The sequence below is a fragment of the Pristiophorus japonicus genome, chromosome 14 (assembly GCF_044704955.1).
Source record: "Pristiophorus japonicus isolate sPriJap1 chromosome 14, sPriJap1.hap1, whole genome shotgun sequence".
In the NCBI taxonomy this organism is placed as follows: Eukaryota; Metazoa; Chordata; class Chondrichthyes; family Pristiophoridae; genus Pristiophorus; species Pristiophorus japonicus.
Window position 1 is genome coordinate 63,195,430 of NC_091990.1, and position 16,346 is coordinate 63,211,775.

Genomic DNA, 16,346 nt, shown 5'->3' on the forward strand with positions numbered 1-16,346 from the left:
ATGTTGGCCTTTATTGCAAGGGGAATGGAGTATAAAAGTAGAGAAGTCTTGCTACAACTGTACAGGACATTGGTGAGACCACACCTGGAGTACTGCGTACAGTTTTGGTCTCCTTATTTAAGGAGGGATATACTTGCATTGGAGGCAGTTCAGAGAAGGTTCACTAGGTTGATTCCTGAGATGAAGGGGTTGTCTTATGAAGAAAGGTTGAGCAGGTTGGGTCTATACTCATTGAAGTTTAGAAGAATGAGAGGTGATCTTTTTGAAAAATATATGATTCTGAAGGGGCTTGACAGCGTAGATGCAGAGAAGATGTTTCCCCTCGTGGGGGAATCTAGAACGAGGGGACATAGTTTCAGAATAAGGGGTTGATCATTTAAAACGCAGATGAAGAGGAATTTCTTCTCTCAGAGAGTTATGAATCTTTGGAATTCTCTACCCCAGAGAGCTGTGGAGGCTGGGTCATTGAATATATATAAGGTGGACATAGACAGATTTTTGAATGATACGGGAGTCAAGTGTTATGGGAAGCGGGAAGGAAAATGGAGTTGAGGCCAAGATCAAATCAGCCATGATCTTATTCAATGGTGGAAGAGGCTCCTATTTCTTATGCTCTTATATCATACACTATAGATCAGAATAACAGCTATGAATTTTCAGAGTTCCTTATTTTTTTAAGAAGCTTGTTTTACAACACATAAAGTGACACTTCTTATGATAATTTCTGCATGCACTTTGTACAATGCAGTGAAACCTCAATCATTTGTGCTCCCATAATGCATGTTCTCGATTGTCTGAAAATTTTTGTGAATAATGGGAAGATACCAGTATTTTTTTCCTTCGCTCATCTCCATTGTTCTGTTCCTGTACCAGCTGGTCTTGCCAGCAAAGCAACAAAGTGAAATTCTGCTGGAGACAACTGAAGTGAGCGGCTGGAGAGAGAGACACACATCATTTAATATCATTAGTGTAACTTTGGGGCTCTTAATTAGTTGCCATTTTCCAATATACACAGGATACCAGATAATTGAGGTTCTACCTTCATTCTGCTCATTTTTCTTTCTTTTATTTTGGGATGTGGGTGACACTGACAAGGCTGCATTGATTACCTATCCCTAGTCACTTTGAAAATGTGGTGGTGGGCCTTCTTCTTGGAGAACTACAGTCCTTGTAGTGATAGTGCTTTCAAAATAGTGTTAAGGGAATTTAAGGATTCTTATCCAGCAATGATAAATGAACAGATATAATTCCACTTCAGGATGATATTGGCTTGGAGTGAAACATTGAGATGATGGTGTTCCCATGACATTGCTGCTCTTGTCCTCTTTATTGGTAGAGGTTGCAGGGCTGGGAGGCGCTGTCGAAGTGAGCTTGGTTAGTTAATGTATTACATCCTGTAGGTAGTACATACTGCAGCCACAGTACGCCGGTGGTAAAGGGAGTGGATATTGGGTTTAGTGACAAGGGCGCCAATGAAATGGACTGCACTGTCCTGGATAGTGTTGAGCTTCTTGAGTGTTGTGTCTGCATCCATCCAGGTGAGTAGTGAGTTTTCTACTCCTGACTTGAGCCTTGTAGATGGTGGAGATGCTTTGAGGGATCAGCAGGTAAACCATTCATGCCAGAATTCCGAGCCTCTGTCCTGTTTTTGTAGCATGGCATTGATGTGATTGAACCAGCTTCTAGTCAATGGTGACCTGAAAATTGCTGTTTGTATCTACTGCATTTGCTGATGAAAGCAAGAAAGATAAATAGCTTCTCTGATAACTCAGTGGATAAATACACTGACTGCTGCAGTACTGAGTGATACAGATCAGAAAAGTGTCAGGTTCAGTCCATGGTCTGTGCTAAGTTATCAATCACAGACAGGGTAGCAAGTATGGCTTCAGTTCCTCCCAGACAGGCAAGGGGAAAAATCCATCAAGGTTCCATATCCAGTAATTACCAACTGATGAAGCACATATGTAGATGCCAGCCGAGGATAGGATTGGACTTGGCTGCAATTCCTTCCTGATAAATAGCCTGATACAATAGTGTTAAATAGAACATCACTGACAGAACTCCCTATAAAATAAGCGTCTAAATGAGGTAGAAGAGAAAAGGGATCACAAATCATTAAAATTAGCAATGTAGGTTAACAAGGCCATAGAAAGCAAACAAACTACTGGGTTTCATTTCTAGTGGAATAGAATTGAAAAGCAGAGAAGTTATGTTAACCTTAGATTTTATTCTTTGCAATTTTTATAACCAACCTGAACTCTGGTGTAGGAAGCAGCATTATAAAGTTTGCAGATGATACCAAACTTGGCAAAGTAGTAAATTATAATGAGGATAGTTATTGACTTCAGGATGACATAGACAAAAGAAATAGGAGCAGGAATAGGCCATTTGGTCCCTCGAGCCTGCTCCGCCATTCAATAAGATCAAGGGTGATCTTCTACCTTAACTCCATTTTCCTGCATTATCCCCATATTCCTTGATTCGCTTAATATCCAAAAATCTTATCAATCTCTGTCTTGAATATTCTCAACGACTGAGCCTCCACAGCCCTCTGGGGTAGAGAATCCCAAAGATTTACCACCCTCTGAGTAAAGAAATTTTTCCTCAACACAGTCCTAAATGGCAAGCCCCTTATTCTAACATAAGAAATAGGAAATAGGAGCAGGAGTAGGCCACCTGGCCCCTCGAGCCTGCTCTGCCATTCAATAAGATCATGGCTGATCTGATAATGGACTCAGCTCCATTTCCCGCCCACTCCCCATAAACCTTTATTCTCTTATCGCTCAAAAATCTGTCGATCCCAGCCTTCAATATATTCAATATATTCTAGGGCAGAGAATTCCATAGATTTACAACCTCTGAGAGAAGAAATTCTTCCTCATCTCAGTTTTAAATGGGCTGCCTCTTTTCCTGAGACTATGTCCCCTAGTTTTAATTTCCCCTATGAGTGGAAATATTCTCTCTGCATCCACCTTGTCGAGCCCCCTCATTATCTTATATGTTTCAATAAGATCACCTCTCATTCTTCTGAACTCCAATGTGTATAGGCCCAACCTACTCAATCTATCTTCATACCCTCATCTCCAGAATCAACCTAGTGAACCTTCTCTGAACAGCCACCAATGCAAGTATATCCTTCCTTAAATACGGAGACCAAAACAGTACTCTAGGTGTAGCCTCACCAATACCCTGTATAGCTATAGCAAGACTTTCCTGCTTTTATACTCCATCCCCTTTGCAATAAAGGCCAACATTCCATTTACCGTCCTGATTACTTGCTGTACCTGCATACTAACGTTTTGTGTTTCATGCACAAGGATCCCCAGGTCTCTCTGTACTGCAGTACTTTGCAATTTTTCTCCATTTAAATAATGAGACTGTGACCCCTGGTTTGCGACTCCCCAGTCAGAGGAAACATCCTCCCTGCATTTACCCTGTCAAGCCCTGTAAGAATTTTGCACATTTCAATGAGATCACCTCTTATTCTTCTAACCTCCAGAGAATATAGGCCTAGTCTACCCAGTCTCTCCTCATTGGACAATCCCCCCATCCCAGGAATCATTCTGGTGAACCTTCATTGCACTCCCTCAATGGCAAGAATATCCTTCCTTAGATAAGGAGACCAAAACTGTATACATTACTCCAGGTATGGTCTCACCAGGGCCCTATATAATTACAGTAAACGTCTTTACTGTTTATTCTTATACTCAAATCCTATTGTAAGAAAGGCAAATATACCATTTGCTTTCTTAATTGCTTGCTGTACCTGCATGTTAACTTTCAGTGATTAGTGAGGAATTGCGAATGGAACTGAACACTGTGCAATCAGCGAACAGCCCCACTTCTGACCTTATGGTGGAGGGAAGATCATTAATGAAGCAGCTGAAGATGGTTGGGTCTAGGGCACTTTCCTGAGGAACACCTGCAGCGATGTCCTGGGACTGAGATGATTGACCTCCAACAACCACAACCATCTTCCTTTGTGCTAGGTATGACTCCAGCCAGTGGAGAATTTTCGCCCTGATTCCATTTGACTTCAATTTTAGTAGGGCTCCTTGATGCCACACTCAGTCAAATGCTGCCTTGATGTCATGAGCAGTCACTCTCATAGAAACATAGAAACATAGAAAATAGGTGCAGGAGTAGGCCATTCGGCTCTTCCAGACTGCACCGCCATTCAATGAGTTCATGGCTGAACATGCAACTTCAGTACCCCATTCCTGCTTTCTCACCATACCCCTTGATCCCCTTAGTAGTAAGGACTACATCGAACTCTTTTTTGAATATATTTAGTGAATTGGCCTCAACAACTTTCTGTGGTAGAGAATTCCACAGGTTCACCACTCTCTGGGTGAAGAAGTTCCTCCTCATCTCGGTCCTAAATGGCTTACCTCTTATCCTTAGACTGTGACCCCTGGTTCTGGACTTCCCCAACATTGGGAACATTCTTCCTGCATCTAACCTGTCTAAACCCATCAGAATTTTAAACGTTTCTATGAGGTCCCCTCTCATTCTTCTGAACTCCAGTGAATACAAGCCCAGTTGATCCAGTCTTTCTTGATAGGTCAGTCCCGCCATCCCGGGAATCAGTCTGGTGAACCTTCGCTGCACTCCCTCAATAGCAAGAATGCCCTTCCTCAGGTTAGGAGACCAAAACTGTACACAATACTCCAGGTGTGGTCTCACCAATGCCCTGTACAACTGTAGCAACACCTCCCTGCCCCTGTACTCAAATCCCCTCGCTATGAAGGCCAACATGCCATTTGCTTTCTTAACCACCTGCTGTACCTGCATGCCAACCTTCAATGACTGATGTACCATGACACCCAGGTCTCGTTGCATCTCCCCTTTTCCTAATCTGTCACCATTCAGATAATAGTCTGTCTCTCTGTTTTTACCACCAAAGTGGATAACCTCACATTTATCCACATTATACTTCATCTGCCATGCATTTGCCCACTCACCTAACCTATCCAAGTCGCTCTGCAGCCTCATAGCATCCTCCTCGCAGCTCACACTGCCACCTAACTTAGTGTCATCCGCAAATTTGGAGATACTACATTTAATCCCCTTGTCTAAATCATTAATGTACAGTGTAAACAGCTGGGGCCCCAGCACAGAACCTTGCGGTACCCCACTAGTCACCGCCTGCCATTCTGAAAAGTACCCACTTACTCCTACTCTTTGCTTCCTGTCTGACAACCAGTTCTCAATCCATGTCAGCACACTACCCCCAATCCCATGTGCTTTAACTTTGCACATTAATCTTTTGTGTGGGATCTTGTCGAAAGCCTTCTGAAAGTCCAAATATACCACATCAACTGGTTCTCCCTTGTCCACTCTACTGGAAACATCCTCAAAAAATTCTAGAAGATTTGTCAAACATGATTTCCCTTTCACAAATCCATGTTGACCTGGACCTATCATGTCACCTCTTTCCAAATGCGCTGCTATGACATCCTTAATAATTGATTCCATCATCTTACCCACTACTGATGTCAGGCTTACCCGTCTATAATTCCCTGTTTTCTCTCTCCCTCCTTTTTTAAAAAGTGGGGTTACATTGGCAACCCGCCAGTCGATAGGAACTGATCCAGAGTCAATGGAATGTTGGAAAATGACTGTCAATGCATCCGCTATTTCCAAGGCCACCTCCTTAAGTACTCTGGGATGCAGTCCATTAGGCCCTGGGGATTTATCGGCCTTCAATCCCATGAATTTCCCCAACACAATTTCCCGACTAATAAGGATTTCCCTCAGTTCCTCCTCCTTACTAGACCCTCTGACCCCTCTTATATCCGGAAGGTTGTTAATGTCTTCCTTAGTGAATACCGAACCAATGTACTTGTTCAATTGGTCCGCCATTTCTTTGTTCCCCGTTATGACTTCCCCTGATTCTGACTGCAGGGGACCTACGTTTGTCTTTACTAACCTTTTTCTCTTTACATATCTATAGAAACTTTTACAATCCGTCTTAATGTTCCCTGCAAGCTTCTTCTCGTACTCCATTTTTCCTGCCCTAATCAAACCGTTTGTCCTCCCCTGCTGAGTTCTAAATTTCTCCCAGTCTCCAGGTTCACTGCTATTTCTGGCCAATTTGTATGCCACTTCCTTGGCTTTAATACTATCCCTGATTTCCCTTGATAGCCACGGTTGATCCACCTTCCCTTTTTTATTTTTACGACAGACAGGAATGTACAATTGTTGTAGTTCATCCATGCGGTCTCTAAATGTCTGCCATTGCCCATCCACAGTCAACCCCTTAAGTATCATTCGCCAATCAATCCTCGCTAATTCACGCCTCATACCTTCAAAGTTACCCTTCTTTAAGTTCTGGACCATGGTCTCTGAATTAACTGTTTCATTCTCCATCCTAATGCAGAATTCCACCATATTATGGTCACTCTTCCCCAAGGGGCCTCGCACAACGGTATTGCTAATTAATCCTCTCTCATTACACAACACCCAGTCTAAGATGACCTCCCCTCTAGTTGGTTCCTCGACATATTGGTCTAGAAAAGCATCCCTTATGCACTCCAGGAAATCCTCCTCCATCGTATTGCTTCCAGTTTGGTTAGCCCAATCTATGTGCATATTAAAGTCACCCATTATAACTGCTGCACCCTTATTGCATGCACCCCTAATTTCCTGTTTGATGCCCTTCCCAACATTACTACTATTGTTTGGAGGTCTGTACACAACTCCCACTAACGTTTTTTGCCCTTTGGTGTTCTGCAGTTCTACCCATATAGATTCCACATCATCCAAGCTAATGTCCATTCTAACTATTGCATTAATCTCTTATTTAACCAGCAATGCTACCCCACCTCCTTTTCCTTTTATTCTATCCTTCCTGAATGTTGAATACCCCTGGATGTTGCGTTCCCAACCCTGATCATCCTGGAACCACGTCTCCGTAATCCCAATCACATCATATTTGTTAACATCTATTTGCACAGTTAATTCATCCACCTTATTACGGATACTCCTTGCATTAAGACACAAAGCCTTCAGGCTTGTTTTTTTAACACCCTTTTTCCTTTTAGAATTTTGCTGTACAGTGGCCCTTTTTGTTTTTTGTCTTGGGTTTCTCTGCCCTCCACTTTTCCTCATCTCCTTTCTGTCTTTTGCTTTTGTCTCCTTTTTGTTTCGCTCTGTCTCCCTGCATTGATTCCCATCCCCTTGCCATATTAGTTTAACTCCTCCCCAACAGCACTAGCAAACACTCCCCCTAGGACATTGGTTCCGGTCCTGCCCAGGTCCGGTTTGTACTGGTCCCACCTCCCCCAGAACCGGTTCCAATGTCCCAGGAATTTGAATCCCTCCCTGCTGCACCACTGCTCAAGCCATGTATTCATCTGCACTATCCTGCGATTCCTACTCTGACTAGCACGTGGCACTGGTAGCAATCCCGAGATTACTACTTTTGAGGTCCTACTTTTTAATTTAGCTCCTAGCTCCTTAAATTCGTTTCGTAGGACCTCATCCCTTTTTTTACCTATGTCGTTGGTACCAATGTGCACCACGACAACTCATCTCATTCTTTTGGGAAGAGTGATCATAACATGGTAGAATTTCACATTCAGTTTGAGGGTGAGAAAACTAGGTCTCAAACTCATGTCCTGAACTTAAATAAAGTTAATTACAAAGGTATGAAGGCAGAGTTGGTTAAAGTGAACTGGGAAAATACATTACAGGGTAAGACTGTAGAAACGCACTGGAAAACATTTAAGGAGGTTTTTCATAACTCTCAGCAAAGGTTTATGCCAGTGAGAAATAAAGATGCTAAGAGAAGGATGAACCATCCAGAAGAATGAGAGGTGATCTTATCAAAACATATAAGATAATGAGGGGGCTCAACAAGGTGGATGCAGAGAGGATATTTCCACTCATTAGGGAAACTAGAATGAGGGGACATAGTCTCAGAATAAACTGGGGGGATAAAGGGGAACCAGTGGATGTGGTGTATTTGGACTTCCAGAAGGCATTTGACAAGGTGCCACATAAAAGGTTACTGCACAAGATAAAAGTTCACGGGGCTGGGGGTAATATATTAGTTAGCCAATCCTCTATCCATGCGAACAGAAAATAGAGAGTCAGGATAAATGGTTCATTCTCTGGTGCCGCAGGCATCAGTGCTGGGACCCCAACTATTTACAATCTATATTGACAACTTGAAAGAAGGGACTGAGTGTAACGTAGCCAAGTTTGTTGACGATACAAAGATGGGAGGAAAAGCAATGTGTGAGGAGGACACAAAAAATCTGCAAAAGGACATGGACAGGCTAAGTGAGTGGGCAAAAATTTGGCAGATGGAGTATAATGTTGGAAAGTGTGAGGTCATGCACTTTGGCAGAAAAAAATTAAAGAAGGTATTATTTAAATGGAGAAAGATTGCAAAGTGTTGCAGTACAGCGGCACCTGGGGGTACTTGTGCATGAAATACAAAAGGATAGTATGCAGGTACAGCAAGTGATCAGTAAAGCCAATGGAATCTTGGCCTTTATTGCAAAGGGGATGGAATACAAAAGCAGGGAAGTCTTGCTGCAGCTATACAGGGTATTGGTGAGGCCACACCTGGAATACTGCGTGCAGTTTTGGTTTCCATCTTTACGGAAGGATATACTTGCTTTGGAGGCAGTTCAGAGAAGGTTCACTCGGTTGATTCCGGAGATGAGGGGGTTGACTTATGAGCAAAGGTTGACTAGATTGGGGTCTACTCATTGAAATTTAGAAAAATGAGAGGTGATCTTATCGAAATGTATAAGATTATGAGGGGGCTTGACAAGATGGATGCAAAGAGGATGTTTCCACTGATGGGGGAGACTAGAACTAGAGGGCTTGATCTTAGAATAAGGGGCCGCCCATTTAAAACTGAGTTGAGGAGAAATTTCTTGTCTCAGAGGGTTGTAAATCTGTGGAATTCGCTGCCTCAGAGAGCTGTGGAAGCTGGGACATTGACAGAAATTTAAGACAGAAATAGACAGTTTTTTAAAAACTATATGGGGTTATGGGGAGCAGGCGGGGAAGTGGAGCTAAGTCCATGATCAGATCAGCCATGATCTTATTGAATGGCGGAGCAGGCTCGAGGGGCTGTATGGCCTACTCCTGTTCCTATTTCTTATGTTCTTATGAAGGGGTTGTCATATGAAGAAAGGTTGAGCAGATTGGGCCTATACTCCTTGGAGTTTAGAAGAATGAGAGGTGATCTTATTGAAACATAAGATTCTGAGGGGGCTTGACAGGGTAGATGCAGAGAGGATGTTTCCCCTCATGGGGGAATCTAGAACAAGGGGGCATCTAGAACAAGGGGGCATAGTTTCAGAATAAAGGGTCGCCCATTTAGAACTGAGATAAAGAGAAATTTCTTATCTCAGAGAGTCATGAATCTTTGGAATTCGGTCTTTGAATATATTTAAGGTGGAGATAGACAGATTTTTGAATGATAAGTGAGTTATGGGGAGTGGGTGGGGAAGTGGAGTTGAGGCCAGGATCAGATCAGCCATGATCTTATTGAATGGTGGAGCAGGCTCGAGGGACCAAATGGCCTACTCCTGCTCATATTTCTTATGTTCTTAATCCGATCTGCTGTCATTCAACCCAACAATAAAAAGATTATTTTCCGTTGCACCAGTTTAGCCCAGCTTGGATTGGACACTAATTCTTACTCCAAGCTTATCTTTTCTATTGGTTCAATGTATGGAACAGCCTGCTGTGGAACTTCAGCTCAGTATCTGCCACAATGCAAGCCGAGTCATTGCACTATATTTTTTTGATGCAGGGGGTCAGGGGATCATTGGGGGGCATACAATTATTTTATTATTACTGGAATCTTTGCAAAAGCAAAATAAAAGTTAAATCTATTGGCAAATGTAATTAGTGAATGCCCCTCACCAATAGCATTGTTTCACCATTCTTTTTTTTACAAGTTTGGTGAAGTATCTTGCAAGGTGCTTATTGATAGAAATTTACCATGGTTAAAAAAAAGTACAGATATCATTAAACACAGGTAAACCTTGTTATTACTGGTTTGTGGGCTGCAACAAGACAATCCTTCACAAGGATTTATCTTTTGTAGATTTCAGTGTTTCAGGATTGTCACAACACTTCAACCAGGACCAGAGACTGAGTTGTGACAATAGATGTTATCATAGGTCCTTACTATACAGTATAAATGCACACGAGGCCCATGCTTGAGAGAAGGTCAGTCTGTGACCTGTCCTTTATTCCTTAGCACTCCAAGTGATGAAGGTGGGTGGAACTTTCCCTTTTGTACCTGAAGGCCCAGGTTAGGAGTGTCTCCCACCTTGTGGTCATTGTTCTCACAGTGTACAACTTAGGTCAGATTATACATGGGTTACAATGCTGGTTGAATACATACATCACCTCCCCACCAAAGTCTTATTGGGATCACAGGTTGAGTCTCTCTGGTGATTTACGCTCTCTTGTAGAGCGCCTGAGTTCGGGCTCCGGTTGTTGGACGCTGGCCTGAGTGTCTGCTGTTTGCGGTGCCTCAGGCCTATCCAAACTGCCCACAGTGATTGGGCTCTCCGCCACTTGGTTCCGGTGTTCGGTCACCTGTGTTGGAGTGAACTCCATATCGTGTTCTTCCTCTGCTTCTTTTATGGGGTTGCTGAACCTCCTTTTAGTTTGATCCACGTGTTTGCGGCAGATTTGTCCATTGGTAAATTTAACTACCAGAATCCTATTTCCCTCTTTGGCAATCACAGTGCCTGCGAGCCATTTGGGCCCTGCAGTGTAATTAAGGACAAAAACAGGATCATTTACATCAATACATCGCGCCCTCGCATTCCTGTCATGGTAGTCATATTGTGGCTGGCGCCTGCTCTCGACAATTTCTTTCATGGTGGGGTGTATAAGGGATAACCGGGTTTTGTGCGTCCTTTTCATTAGCAACTCTGCGGGTGGAACCCCTGTGAGCGAGTGTGGTCGGGATCTATAGGCCAACAGGAGGCGTGATAAGCGTCTTTGTAGGGAACCCACTTGGATTCTGAGCATCCCCTGTTTGATTATCTGCACTGCTCGTTCTGCCTGGCCGTTTGAGGCCGGCTTTAACGGTGCCGTTCTGACATGGTTAATTCCGTTGCCTGCCATGAAGTCCTGGAATTCAATGCTTGTGAAGCACGGGCCATTGTCGCTGACCAAGACGTCCGGTAGACCGTGGGCGGCGAACATTGCCCGTAGACTTTCTACCGTGGCAGAGGATGTGCTTGAATTTAAAATGTCACACTCGATCCATTTGGAGTAGGCATCTACTGCAACCAAAAACATTTTTCCCATGAAAGGACCTGCGTAGTCCACATGGATGCATGACCAAGGCTTGGCGGGCCATGGCCAGGGGCTAAGTGGGGCTTTCCTGGGCACATTGCCCAGCTGGACACACGTGTTGCACCTGCGAACACAAAGTTCCAGATCTGCGTCTATCCCTGGCCACCAAACGTGTGACCTGGCAATTGCCTTCATCATGACAATGCCCGGGTGCTCATTGTGGAGTTCTCTGATGAACACCTCTCTGCCCATCTAGGGCATGACTATGCAGTTTCCCCACAATAGGCAATCGGCCTGAATCGAGAGTGCATCCCTGCGCCTGTGAAATGGTTTAAATTCCTCAAGGCATGCCCTGTACGTGGCTGCCCAGTCCCCATTCAGGACACATTTCTTGACTAGACAATAACGGGTCTCTATTTGTCCAGACTTTAATCTGACGGGCTGTCACAGGTGAGCCTTCGCTTCCGAAAGCTTCAACAGCCATGACCATCTCAGCAGCATGCTCGGTAGCCCCTTCAGTGGTGGTTAGTGGGAGCCTGCTGAGTGCATCGGCGCAGTTTTCGGTGCCCGGTCTGTGCCGAATTGTATAGTCATAGGCGGCTAAGGTGAGTGCCCACCTCTGTATGCAGGCCGAAGCGTTTGCATTTATGGCCTTGTTGTCGGCCAAAAGGGACGTTAGGGGTTTGTGATCTGTCTCCAGCTCAAATTTCCTGCCAAACAGGTACTGGTGCATTTTCTTTACAGCATATACACATACAAGCACTTCCTTTTCTACCATCCCGTAACCCCTTTCTGCCTGGGACAGACTCCTGGAGGCATAAGCTACCGGCTGTAACTGACCCTTGACATTGACATGCTGCAAAACACACACGACACCATAGGATGACACATCGCACGTTAACACAAGTTTCTTACATGGGTCGTATAGTGTTAACAGAGTGTTGGAACATAACAAATTGTGTGTTTTATTAAAAGCCCTTTCCTGGCTGTCCCCCCAGACCCATTCGCGACCTTTGCGTAGGAGCACGTGTAGCGGCTCTCGCAGCGTGCTCAATTTGGGAAGAAAGTTACCAAAATACTTCAGGAGCCCCAGGAACGAACGCAGTTCCGTCGTGTTACGGGGTCTGGGTGCTCTCTGGAACGCTTCCATTTTGGACGCAGTAGGGCTGATCCCGTCTGCTGCTACCCTCATCCCCAGGAATTCTACCTCTGGAGCTAGTAAAACGCACTTTGCCTTTTTCAGTCGCAGCCCTACCCGGTCCAGTCTGCGTAGCACCTCCTCCAGGTTGTGGAGGTGTTCTTCAGTATCGTAACCTGTGATGAGGATGTCGTCCTGAAAAACCACCGTCCCTGGAATCGACTTGAGGAGGCTTTCCATATTTCGTTGGAAGATCACGGCGGCCGAGGGAATCCCGAATGGACATCTGTTGTACTCAAACAACCCCTTGTGTGTCGTGATGGTAGTCAGCTTCTTCGACTCACTCGCCAGCTCCTGGGTCATGTAAGCTGAGGTTAGGTCCAATTTTGAAAAAGGTTTGCCACCGGATAGTGTCGCAAAGAGGTCCTCCGCTCTCGGTAGCGGGTACGGTCTTGGAGTGACACCCGATTGATGGTGGCCTTGTAATCACCACATATCCTGACCGACCCATCCGCCTTGAGCACCGGCACAATCGGGCTCGCCCAGTCACTGAATTCGACTGGCGAGTGATGCCTTCCCTCAGTAGGCGGTTCAATTCGCCTTCGATCTTTTCCCGCATCATGTACGGCACCGCTCTGGCCTTGTGGTGTACTGGCCTGGCGTCCGGGTTTATGTGAATCACTACCTTGGCCCCCATGAAAGTGCCGATGCCAGGTTGAAATAGTGAGTTAAATTTGTCCAGGATCTGTGTGCATGATACTCGCTCCACAAAGGAAATTGCATTGACATCGCCCCACTTCCAGTTCATGACAGCAAGCCAACTCCTCCCCAGTAGTGCGGGACTGTCCCCTGGGACAATCCAGAGTGGCAACCTGTTCTCCGAATCTTTGTGGGTCACGACTACAGTGGCGCTGCCTAGCACCGGAATGATCTGCTTTGTGTAAGTCCGTAGCTGTGCGTCAATCGGCGATAATTTTTGGCATCCTGGCCTTGGACGCCCACGACTTTTCGAACTGTTTGATACCTATCAGAGACTGGCTGGCCCCCGTGTCTAGCTCCATTGATACTGGGATGCCATTGAGGAGCACTTTCATCATTATCGGTGGCGTCCTGTTGTATGAACTGTATACGTGCTCCACATGAACTCGCTGAACTTCAGCTTCCAGCGATTGCCCCCGTCGTTCATTTCTGCAATTTCTACAGGTATTTTGCTCATCTCTGCAAACTCCGGCTGAATGTGTACCTCCAAAAGGTCCCTTGCCAGTTGATTGTCCCTAACTGCCCCTATTATTGTCCTTGAGTGCCCCATTAACAGGTGTTGATGGCCCCATTTCTGGCCGCATTGTCCCTTGCAACGGCGTGAATCGCCGTTCAGCTTGCCATTGTCTCTGTTGAACTCCCCCTCTGGGTTCGACTACATGTTGGGGCATGCCCGACTACCCTTGCCTGCCTGGAGAACTATGTGCTGCTTTAACAATGTTGAATCTCTGTCCCAACCATTCCTTAACACAGTACCTCTCGTCTGTTCTGCTCGTGGCCATGCTCGCGTGGTTTAAATCCCAGTTTCTCGTCGCCATTGATAGGTCCTTACTATACAGTATAAATGCACACGAGGCCCATGCTTGAGAGAAGGTCAGTCTGTGACCTGTCCTTTATTCCTTAGCACTCCAAGTGATGAAGGTGGGTGGAGCTTCCCCTTTTGTACCTGAAGGCCCAGGTTCGGAGTGTCTCCCACCTAGTGGTCATTGTTCTCACAGTGTACAACTTAGGTCAGATTATACATGGGTTACAATGCTGGTTGAATACATGACAATCATGAAGCGTCACTAAATATGTTTACATTTATTTTACAAAAGGAGTGCAGTTTTTAAGTTTATTATTACCCACAGGATACAGCTCATATGCAGGCCCTCATGATTCTTGTTTTAAAAAAGAAATGATTTGCAGTGTGTTAGCATTGCACCCAAATACCATTCTCTTGTTTTGGTACTGATTTTGAACCGAATGTCTATGTTTACTAGTAGCTGTAGTCTATTGCTTTTGATGGGCAATAAGGTGACTGCAGTCATGTCTGAAATGAATGTCATCACCTCTGACATCAAAAATATTAGTCTACATTAACAAATAAAATAAAGTATGTGATAAAATCCACGGGAAAAAATGGAAAGGGAATGGAAATCACAACTGGATAAACACAAGAAAACAATCCAGATTTCATCAGCCTGCAGTGATGTCTATCGCCATGGTTCCATTTATTCCTTCTCTGTCTCTTTCATTAACAACTGTAATTAACATGAGTAATTAACAGTAAGCCCTGTATCCATGTACCTCATTTACTCACTATATCACAGTGTTGTCCAGTATGTTAGCTACTAGCCACTTGTGGCAAATTGGTAATCCAGATGTGGTAAATTGCATTTCTTTTTAGTAAATAAAAAATGAGTAAAATACACTGTTTTTGGGCATATGATTTCAATACTCATATTTGTACGATGTATGTATGTGTACTTCAATCTTTCTGTCCGTTTGTTGGTAAAATGGCAAGATGAAAAACAAAGTGTTGAGTGTTTTTTGATCATTGTGGGTGCTTTACTTCCTTGGTTGTGGAATAGTGATAGATGTTCGTTCACATATACACATGTGAAATACATTTACCTATATTGTGTGTGTATTTAAAGCATTTTCGATTAAGATTAATGCATGTGGCTAAAGTGGTGTCACCAAAGCCACACCTGTGGCTCGTCAGCGATTTCTATTGGACAACATTGTTCTATTATAATAACCATAACTATCTTCAGTCTACAGTGAGCTCTGTCTCCAAGGCCTGAATACACATTCTCAGTCTTAGCTTAAAATAAATAACCATGATCAGCTTTAGTCTAGTGAGCTCTGTCTCAAGGCCCTGGTACTCATTCATAGTCAACTTATCATAAACAACCATAATCACCTTCAGTCTACAGTGAGCATCATTTACGTGCTCTCAGTCTTAGCTTATCATAAACAACTATGATCAGTTTCAGTCTACATTCAGTTCTGGTTACTCACTCTCAGTCTCACTCTGTGGATTGCATGCATTTATTCATACTCTGTCGCTTTCTCATAAACAACATGACTAACATTAATCTCTACTGAGGCCTGTCTCCATGGGTCCCATTTACTCTCTCTGTCTCTCATGAGAAAATAGACTTGTAAGCCCTGTCTAGTTTACTGTTTCTCATAACCACCTGGATTAGCACGCCCATTGTGAAGCCAATCATCATGGATCCCATGTACTCTCTCTTTCGTGAGGATCTTGGGCCATCTCCAGTCTATAGTGAGACTATCATACACTCTGTCTATGTATACTCATATGCAACCTGTGCACGAGTGTAATTTTTCTTGTGTACTTTTTTTTTAAGCATGACTGGTTGGTAGAGAGAACCCATGTGAGCACCACTATTCAAATCTAGGACCTCCATGGCTCAATATCATATTGGGCAGCACATTTACCAGTTGAGGTACTAGAAAAGATTATAGTACTTCTTTACAGAGGTAGTAAATATTCCTCTATTATAACTACTGCGGGGTCCAGTGTATATCCAGATTTACTTACATTCTTTAAATACAGGGAAATGTTCTAGTATGATACGTAAACCTTCTCTTTCTTTACTTTAAGTAAACTGTTCCACAGCTATCATATGTTTATTTTCATCTCCTTATTTGTTTAACTCATGAGGTTGTTGAGTGGAACAGTTATGATTAGACATCAGTTTGATGTCAGGATATTAGAAATATGGTGTACCTGAAGAACTTTCTCACAAATTGATAATTAATCCAAACTGTCCCATATGTTATAAATTGAAATACTCTAAAACTGATAATGAAACCTAGTAGCCTAAGAACAAACCTGTGTCATATTCTACTGACAGCATCACAAAGC

The 16,346-nt window shown here is 43.9% G+C and overlaps 1 protein-coding gene across 5 annotated transcripts in view; it reads left to right on the plus strand.

Moving 5' to 3' along the window:
- The window catches only part of LOC139279927 (adhesion G protein-coupled receptor B2-like), a 1,236,268-nt gene that overhangs the window by 584,177 nt on the left and 635,745 nt on the right, over positions 1-16,346 (plus strand). The window lies entirely within an intron of this gene.